Genomic DNA, 10,570 nt, shown 5'->3' with positions numbered 1-10,570 from the left:
AACGGTGTCCAAATGAACAGTGCGCACCCTTCTGTGTCCAAGTGAACAAACAAGCAATTCCACGGTGTCCAAGTGAACGGCGTACAAATGAACAGCACGCATCGTTCTGTGTCCAAGTGAACAGTGGGCAACTGAACGGTATCCAAGTGAACGATGTCCAAGTGAACGGTGTCCAAATGAACGGTGTCCAAGTGAACGGTGTCCAAGTGAACAGTGAGCATCCTTCTGTGTCCAAGTGAACAGTGGGCACTTGAACGGTGTCCAACTGAACTGTGTCCAAGTAAACGGTGTCCAACTGAACGGTGTCCAAATGAACGGTGTGTAACTGAACGACGTGCATTTTCTTTCGTGTCCAAACGCACCGTGTCCAATTGAACTGTGTGTCAAATGCCGTGTCCAAGTGCATCGCTGCCGTCAGTACCGAGGATTCAAGGAGAAAATAAAACCCGGCCTCAACGACAATCGTGAGCTCTTTTCTGCAATTTGGTGTGACAAGACGGCTTGTAAAGGACGCGACATCTACGAAGCCTTTTATCGAAAGACGACAGTGGAGGACCTATAAGAGCGCCCACGTGCAGATTATTAGTGTGATCCGGGAAGACCGCAGCCAGCAGCCCGACAGCGCCCGATTCGCGACATTCTCTTTAGTGAATCCGTTCCAGAAGGGACGAACTATTTAGTGTGTTTTGCGGTCGCGAATCGGAAGTCGCAGCGAAGGGCTGAGGCCCGGCCGTCCACCCGGGTGTGGATTTGCGTTCCTCTCGCGAGCGCGGAGAGTTCACGTATTTATTAGAAAAATTGTCGTTACTAAACATCCGATACCGTTAGACGTGCACGGACATCGCCGAGTGCTGACGTGGCTGCCGTGATCTCGAGGGTCACGAATGCATTGTTTCGCTGCCGAGTTAAATTGACGGGCCGATAGAGAGATTACAAGTTGTTAGTTAAGAGATAAATATTAGATACCGCGGTTTACGATCTTCCGTACTGCGCGCTGACGTTTCATATTGTCGCGAGAGCAATTAGCTACCATTTTTGTAAAAGACGTGAGAATAATAAATTGTGTCACTAACTTGTAATATTTCGAGTTTTTCAAGGACCCACCTGTCCTTACTCCACCTCCGACATATCGCGAACCAGCCCCTCTGCCACAGGGTGAGGCTGAGCTGTCGGTTGCGTGCAAGCTGTTTCGGGCGGAGGACGAGCTGCGCTCGTTGGCGAGATCGTCTTAATGAATTTTAGTGATTTAGTTGGTACGGATTGCCGTACTTGGCGCCCATTTTTTTGTGAGCTGTCGAGTTTCGCCAAATCCGCCGAACGGCCGACTATTTCGTGTCGCGCTTGTAGTGCACCCGATCCGTGAGCCGACTGCACGAATCGAAGAAGTGTACGTTACATCGTACAATATTTATCCGTCACGTTCACGCGAGGGGATAATGCCGGTTTGGGTGGCGTGAATCGGTTCCCGTAACGGCTGCTATGGCATTCGCGTCCTTGATATTCCAATTTCCCGTATTTTTGACATTATAATACTGGGGCCTCTCGTGTAGAATTTACAAAAGAGCTTCGATTATACCGATTTGTCTCATGGATTCGCGTGGGGACTTCGTGAATTCCTTTGATCCTTTCTTCTTCTACTATTCCTGCTATGGCTTCGGTTAAAATCGCGGTTGCACGGAACCGGACTATAGTTTGCAGCCTGTCATTTAGGGGTGTATATCAGTTGGACACGGGGCAATTGGACACAGTCCAATTACAAGTCGCTGTTCCAAGGGACCCTACAAATGTCTCTAATCATACCGTGCTGTGATTGGCTGTGTCCAAATGCACCGTGTCCAAGTGCACCGCTCCCGTCATTTAGTCCTAATTGGTAATTAATAAGGGCTAGTGATTTTAGAAAGAAATAGATGCGAGTTTCTGTGAGAGCGAATAGAAACCCCCTCGGTTACGGCTTCGAATAAGTCTGTGGTTAATTTCTCCACACGGTTTCCGAAGGTTCGCGCGTCTTCTCCCGGCTTCTGACGCAAATTGTTAAAATCTCGTAGCCGAGTTACCGACTTTTTCTTCATAATATATGTTTCTACGTACTTTTAATACGTCTTTTAAGATAGCAAAAGTAGGGATGTTTCGGTTTTTAACCTCAGTTAAAGCGATGTCTTTTAACTTAGTGGAGATTATTGCTCGGATTAACGCAGATTCATCGGCGGAGTGGATCAGTTCGAATGCATATTCGCACGCAGTTAGAACTTCTATTAATTTATCGTCCTGCGCGCCATTGAAATTGGGGATCTGATCTTGCATTTCTCTGACGCGTCGGGTTCGTTCCTCGTTAATCGAAGGTAGCCCGTCGATAAAGAGGTTGTCAAGGTTGAGTTCTCGTCTGTTTGAAGAGTACCGTTCTGGTTCGGCGTTAGCTTTCCTTACGTTTCGTAGGATGTCTCGGAAAACATTAGTTAATGGAGTCGTATTCGCATATATTGTTTCCCGTAACTCTTCCACATGCGCTAATAATTGTTCGTTAGCAGTGATATAGGGCTCAATCTCATCCTTCATGACAAATTCTTCCTCAATCTCATGACAAATTCTGCTGGATCCCGGTCATGTTTTGTTCCCGTCGCCCAGTGGAGTTGCCCGCAGTGGAGGCCCGCGCGGGCGAGAGACCTCCTGATCTATGTCTCCTTTTGCTGCGTGTAGGATTTCGTCGCCTCGCCCGGTAGTCATTTCGTCAGTTGGATCAAATATGCTACTATCGTAGAACGTCAAAGAAAAGTCTCCTCTGTGTGAGGCATCGCTTACAATACTGTGCAAGGGTAATAACGCGCGATGCCTTGTACGGCGGTTTTCGTTGTTATCTGGGGGTTGCACGTCCGGTAATATACTATGATCTACTTTGCCGAAAGTGAATTCGCGTTCGACGGTTACATGCGACAGAAACTCGCGTTCGGTTTCGCTCGAGTAATCTAACGCAACAAGATCTAATGTTTCGCGCACGTTATTTAAAGCGCTAGCGACCGTCTCATTGTAGTTCGATAGACGCTCGATGCTTAATCTCGCCGGTGTGCTATGTAGCCACGTTCGGTTTGGTATCCATCGGTCGGGGGTACCGCTCTCGCTCGACATTCACGTTCCTGAGTATAAGCTCGCATGCGCTCAGTCGCTTGAATTATAGTTATTTCTCGACTTATATTAATGTTGTTACGGCTCGTACATAGTTCGGCATGTTTGGTTGTATTAGCAGGCAGGTGATCGGCCATCACTGGCCGATGGGTGATTGGAGCAGGCCGCGGTCGCCGCTGATGTATTCGCCACAGGCTCCGGTGTCGCTGACAACGGGTATCGTTGGCCGTAGCTCCGACGGTCGTCTTGATTCCGCTGCCGCATCGTCTTTCACCGGTTTCCGCTGTTTTCCTCCGTTTTACCTTATGGTTCCAGTTTGTTTTCTTGGAAAGCTCGCAATAACTTTTCGAGCTTTTTTCGGACAGACTTGTTATCAAAATGTATCAACGGAGTATTTTCTTCCTTCCGTTCGTGTAATGTATCGCCCGTCCTCGAGATAGCCGATAACAATTGTCAATGGACCTATCTCCGACATCCACTATCCAGCGAGAACGTTGACGTCGATTCGACATCTAACCGATGTCGGAGAAATCTAAGTTACGTCTAGTTTAAATGCACATCTAGAAAAATGGCAATTTAGACGTCTTCTATTTTGAGTAAATGTTAATGTTTTAGAATCCATTCATAATATATTGACCATTAAAATAGAGTTTCCGATAAAATTTCGGGATTTTATTTTGTCGATTATTTACAATCTCTCTAGACGTCTATTCGATATTAAATCTAATACCCAGATAGCATAGAGATAAACAGAAGTTCTTAGAGAATTCATTTTAAAGAATAGATAGAAGAATAGATTTTTATAGAACTAGAAAAATCAATACCCGAAGAATTCTTGAAGAATTAACTACAATAAGTTCGTCTTGAAATATCTCTTAGGACTTTATTATAGCGAATACTTTGCGACTTAATTCCTAGAACACTTTGAGAATTCGTGAGAAATTAGGACTAAGGCAGAGAACGAGATGTAAGCGACGTAATCGTAGACGTAAAGTAAGGCAGAGAAAAACGTAAACATAAGGCTAATAGCCTTTCATGACTTACATTTTTTCTGCCTTATTTTACTTTACGTTTTTTTTCTGCTTTATTTTACGTCTACGACTACGACGCTTACGTCTCGTTCTCTGCCTTAGCCCTTACAAATATTTTGTTTATAGCAACTACTTTTTGCGCCTATATTCAGTACAGTGAGTGTATAGTAATTGATTTATATATTTACATATAAATTGTTTAATTTATTGTTATTCACAGTTATTTATATTTTGTGAAATTAATTATATAGTTTTATATAATAGCGCAAAGAAAGGGAATTAGTGTATTGGAATATAATAGGGCAAAGAAAGGAAATTGGTGAATTTGGGAAAATAGCTTTTCATATATAAAATGTTCTTTTGTATTAATAATAAATAGATTTATGTGAAGTATATTTTATCCTTAAATTTATATTCATGTTTCTAAAATCCATATACAGTTCTAACAAATTCAATTGCATTATTTGAAAGCCACTTATTCTTGGATTTTGTATTACATACTTGAAAGTGCGCTTTATTTATATTTGAAGTTCAGTTAGAACAGTATATACCCAGCAAAAAATGATTCGTTGATTGACGTCAGAACGACATCAAATAGACGTTGAAATCGTCAAACCGACGTCAATTTGATATCATTTTGATAACAATCAACGAATCATTTTTTACTAGATATATAAATGTCACAAACATGAAGTCTTAAATAGCTCAGTGGAAAAAGCGGTTGTTTGGCAAGTGGGAAGACCCGAGTTCGATCCGCCGAGTTTGATGTTTTTCATCTCATATGGTATTAAAAGCGGACATCTACAGATACACAAGCACACCCGGCCAAAGTTTCTGATCTTTCTTTCGTATGGATGCAATAAAATTTATTAAATCCGAAGAAATCTTTTTGAGTTGAAGTAATTCTATATGAATATTCTAAGAAGTTCTGAAGAACTCCAATCATGGTGCATGTAACTTCCTAAATCATTCTTATAGTATTCTTCCATGAATTCCTAAAAAAGTACAATTCAGGAAAGGAGAAAACTTTAGGAATACTTAAAGAATTTATCGCATTATCTGGATATATATTAGACATCGATTCAATATCGAATAGATGTCTAGAGAAATTGTAAATAATCGACAAAATCAAATCTTGAAATTTTATCGAAAATTCTCTTTTAGTAATCAATTGACCATTAAACCACAATTTCCATAGAAGGAGGAGGGCATACTAGGTGGCGGCGGGACGCCGTGCGTTCGAGATCTGCGTATCTTTTTCGTTCCAGAAAGAGAAAAATATCGAGAGCGCGGTCTTGCTAGGCCGGGACTCGAACCCGGGTCTTTCGCTTGCCGGGCGACTGCTCTAAACCACTGAGCTACCTGACGCTCCACGCTCACGACACTCTCCTCTTTCTAGATAACGCTCAGAGATGCCGTTCGGAAGCGACATCTCTGGCGCGATCCCGAGCGCACGGCGACTACAGAGAGAAACAATGTTACTGTACCAAATGATACAGCTGTCAGTCTCAACCACAACTATCTATTCTTTAATCGATTATTTATAATCTCTCTAGACGTCTATTCGATATTGAATCGATGTCTAATATATATCTTTTGTTTTACGCGTAAAAATGTTTTCATTTTTACTAGAGATTTGACTTGAGATACACAGGATATTTGTTTACTAATATTTTACGACCCGCTATACTGGACATAGCCCTTAATATGATATATCAACTTACTAATAATATTTTTTAATAAACTTACTATAATATTTTTTCTTTTTATAAATTTCTTAATATTTTATTAATAAATAAGTTATACTTAATTTATTCATTAATAAAATTAATACATTTTAGGTCATTTTTTTTTACTAAGACGTAAAGATTTTTTTCTTCTATATAAAAGTAACGAGTTGCTCTACTGTCTTGTAAATTTTAGCTCGTAATCGCTATTCCAGTGAGAAATTACTTATTATTCGACGTCGAATCGACGTCGAAATCGTCAAATAAACGTCGATTCAACGTCGATCGATAAGATAGCAGTTAAATAAACATCGCATCGATACCTATTAGACACCTAAAACGTCTAAAAGACATCGATTCAATGTCTATTCGTCTTACCACGGCCGTCTAAAGTTAACATCGATAAGACGTCGAAATGACGGTCTATTAGACATCGAAATGTGGACAGTTTTTAGATCGATATAGATCTTAATCTAGATTAGACGTAGATGGTAGATAGACGTTTCATATAGACGTCTGGTAGACGTCGAATCGACGTAACTTTTCTCGCTGAGTAGCTGGCTCTGACGGTCTCTTATTCTTCCTTTCTTTGTTACTTTCATCACCTTTTGCTAACCCGTAGTATAATTTCCTCTGTTCATAGGTGAACACCCAGGGCCCGGCGGATATCGATCCCACCGCTGCCACCAAATTGTCATACCCGTGGTGTCGAGCACGAGGAAATGGATCTTGGATTCGGCGTTGTGGGCGCGGTAGAGTGTGAGACGGTGGATAATCACGAAGATTATAGTTGCGTTTTTTAGTAAAACAGATTTTATGGTAACTCCAAATATTGATTAATTCGTTTAACTCCCGATGTTACAATATAATATAGTGTACACGACGGGCGCGTAATTCTCGGGCGCGAGACCAGAAGAAGTTCGCCGCACGGTCTTCTCTGGTCTTTTTATAATAGCTATTAGACCTTATCGTAGAAGGTGGCTTAGGCAACAAGGAATTTGCTGAATTTGCTGGATTGACCCGGCACGTGCTAGCTCAAGGCCGAGGCGCGCAATGTGCAAGGTGGTGTTTAGTGCAGCGCTTGCACTTCCGCTGCCGGGTTATAGCGCGGTCGAAACAATTCTTTGTGAAGCGTTTCGGCAGCGCATAAAATGATGTTTTATTTTACGATTATAACATAGATATGTTGCTAATGCAGTCTACCCAGATAACAAAATGCATGCAAAATAATCTCACAGTACGCGCACGCGTGCGGGATTACTCGTACGGCGTGAACGTTATACGCCTGACAGATGTGTCCTCAATTAAGTGCCATATTGCTTGCACGCATGAGGATTCACGTGTGAAAATAAAATGTCATTCAGGCATGCGAGCGATATGAACCTCAGTTGAGTGTTGAATGAATGAGCATTTTATTTTTATGTAAATATGTTTATTTTTATTATATCAGATAATTTTTTATAAATATAGAGTGACAAACTTTTTGTACAGCAATTTATATGCGGATAGAACACATTACATTGCACAGAAAAGTCGAATTTCGCTAAATGATATTTAATTATAAACTTAAGAGAGAAAAAAGTAACCAAAAAATCATAAAAGAAAAATATAAAAGAAAACTATAAATAAAAGAAAACTATATATCCTCATAAAAGAAAACTATATATCCTCTTCATCTGTGTATTTAGAACCGCTGGATGATGATTGAATGGATTCTTCATTTGGAAGGAATGGATCTTCATCTGGAAGGTTGCGGTTCATTTGTTTCTTGTAGCGTTGTTTCACCGCTCGCAACACTTGTAGTATATGGATCTTTATTTCGTTTTTATCAATGAGTCCTCGAAAAAATGGACACCTTTTAACTGCATCTGTAAAAGATTATATTGTACAATTACACAGATACTTTCATAACGAGATCTTTTGAAATATTAATTTAGGATATTTTATATAAAGTGTTCCATTTTAATCAATACAATCGATTTTCTCAAAACGTAAAGGAGAGACGAAAATATGTTTCAAACTAAAGTTTTATAGTTTCAAAAAGGATAGAAAATGACTCCAATTTAAGATTGTCAACTTAATTATAGGATGCAATATTTTCTATATTTTTTCACAGCGGCTGTTCATTTTTTTAAATGAAAGTCAACGTTTTCATCGAAATGAAAGTTGGAGCTAGCAATGAGACGAATACAATAGTTTTTGTAAATGTTGAATCTCCTCACTTCTAACAGAGCTCCAAAGTTTTTATTATCTTTACAACTTTGGAAAACTGTTACTCCAAAAAAAATCACGATTTTGAAATTCAAAAATTTGACGAGTTTGTCTCGGTAATAGTTGTAATTGTTATTGGAGGAAAAACTCGATTATCACAAAAAAAAATTTTTTTTTTATATTTTCATTTATAATTGATTTTTTGTCAAATGAAAGTTATATAATAAAGTTTATATTAGTATAAAGAGATAAAATCATAACATTTTTGAATTTGATAATTGTGTGATTTTTCATAGTGTAACAGCTATCCAAACTTTGAAAAATAATCAACTTTGAAGCTCTATAAAGGTACAAAGTAATCCGATTCGAAAGTTGCAAAAACCGTTGTATTTGTCTTAGATTAGACCAGCTTTTATTTCGAGTCAAAAATCGACTTTCATTTGAAGAAATAGCCGCCATGAAAAATTTCGAAAATGACGCCACGTACAATTAAGTTGATAGTCATCTACTATCCCCCTTGAAACTATAAAACTTTTGTCTGAAACAATTTTTTGTATCTCCCTTTAATTTTGGAAAAAATGGACTGTATTGATTATGAGGGTACATCATATGTCTCTATTTTATACATATAAAACCTCTCACAATATACGATATTGATGAGTTTTGTTTTGCTAAACGTTCTTGTGCCAGGATCACCCAGCCATGTGAAGTACATCAATTCATCTGTCAATAAAAAATTTAATAATAATAATAATATTGTATTATATTGTAAAGAAGAGTCGATAAACTTTGTAACACTAATATACCCAACAATATTGATTCCTTTTTCGTGACTTGGGCGAAGAAAAATAGACAAGTGCAAAGTTTTAGACATAAGTCTGTGGTAGTAGTCACCGCAAGACTTATTAAGCTTGTGAATTGTACAATATATTATACATATGTAAGTACAGATAAATGTAATAATAATGTACATTTCTTGTACAAATATAATTCACTTGGACATTTTTCAGGCCCGAGCTACAAATCGCATGGAAACAATATAATTAAGCATCAATTGTGTATGTGTGTGTGTGTTTATATGCGCTAAGTGATTACACAAAACTCCATTAGCTGTGTAATAATTGCATGTATTTTTTCATTTGTAAAGGTTATTTCCTAGTCGTTTCTTAATTAAGAACTATGCTCAAATGATGTTTTGAAAAAACACAATTTCATCTGCATATGTGTATATATATTGCGACGCCTTTTATTGTTACTTAAGCGGACAGTTACTTGTCCGCCGCGTCGGCAAACCTCCGCGATTCCCGAATCTCACCTCGAAATTACGAACGCGAAGTTGGGCGCCAGGTGCGGTAAGGGCTATCGCACACAAATTGACATAACTGCATATGCATAGCATAAGATCGTATGGACCAATGAGCATCGAATATTAAGCATCGAACACCAATATGGCGACTTAATACTCGATGCTCATTGGTCCATACGATCTTATGCTATGCATATGCAGTTATGTCAATTTGTGTGCGATAGCCCTAAGGCCGCACCTCCTCACCAATTATGTATCAAAATATGGCGCGAGAATCGTTTGTCGACAGATCGGGAACTCCACGGGACCGGTAGCTCTCCTTTAATTTGAGTCGGAGATGGAAATGGATATTGTGTGAGGTTCGGTTTTAGTCGGGAGTCGAAATAAGTCAAGGCAGGTTGCTTCGATTACTCTTTACTGTCCGGGACACGTTAGTCCCGATATCTCTCACTTGAAATTGTTGAACGCGATAACGGTGGATTTTAGCGCAATCGACACGGCTCTCGCGAGACGGTATCCGACAACCACTCCTCGGGTAGGACGATACGAGACACCACGACGTTATAATTCGAGACAAATGGTCAGTCTTACAAAATGTCGGCGCTCCCTCGTCCGCTATGACCCGGGGGCGGTGTCCGCGGTGACCTTCGGCGATGATAGCTCCTAACTGCGGTCGGGTGGGTACTCCGCTCGCTCCTGCCTCCGCTTGATCTCCTTCGGTCGTTTCTCGACAATTGGGCTCGACACTCCAAATTCACAAACGGTACGAAAGGTAAACGGCAAGTCGGTACGTCAGTACAATTAGCCGACAGCTTGTTGTGTTGGTCGGTCACGCCGCCCGACCAACACAACAAGCACAACGGCAAGCACGGGACTTACAATTTCGCCTGCACTGCACTACCTCCTCCGGCGCGCACAGGATCACTAATTATTAGGACCTTAACTTAGTTTCCGCCCAAAAAATACTGAGAAAAAGCATTTATTGTAAAAAATTTATTTAAATTATTTCAATGAAAGTATTTTCCATCACTTTCTACAACTTTTTGCCATCTTTCTGGCAACTGGGCGATACCATCTCGATAAAACGATGTTTGTTTCGAAGCAATCCATTCGTCCACCCATTCTCGCACTTCTTCAACATTTCGGAAGCGTGTACCACTCAAGCCGTGCTGCATCGA

The 10,570-nt window shown here is 40.0% G+C and overlaps 1 protein-coding gene across 3 annotated transcripts in view; it reads left to right on the top strand.

The window, feature by feature from the left end:
- Positions 1-10,570, top strand: part of LOC116852602 (signal recognition particle 14 kDa protein) — a 119,398-nt gene that overhangs the window by 90,578 nt on the left and 18,250 nt on the right. Inside the window, exons 5-6 of one of the 3 annotated variants that reach the window (XR_004379799.1) lie at positions 6,519-6,694; positions 7,564-9,304. The gene's annotated coding sequence lies outside the window, so the exon portion shown is untranslated. Of the gene's footprint in view, positions 1-6,518; positions 9,305-10,570 lie in introns of those variants that run through there. The other 2 variants (XR_004379798.1, XM_032833121.1) reach the window with 2 other exon arrangements.

Source organism: Odontomachus brunneus, unplaced genomic scaffold, assembly GCF_010583005.1.
Source record: "Odontomachus brunneus isolate Ranch 3 - 2012 unplaced genomic scaffold, Obru_v1 Obru_scaffold_238, whole genome shotgun sequence".
Lineage (NCBI taxonomy): Eukaryota > Metazoa > Arthropoda > Insecta > Hymenoptera > Formicidae > Odontomachus > Odontomachus brunneus.
This window is presented reverse-complemented; position numbering and strand designations above follow the sequence as displayed.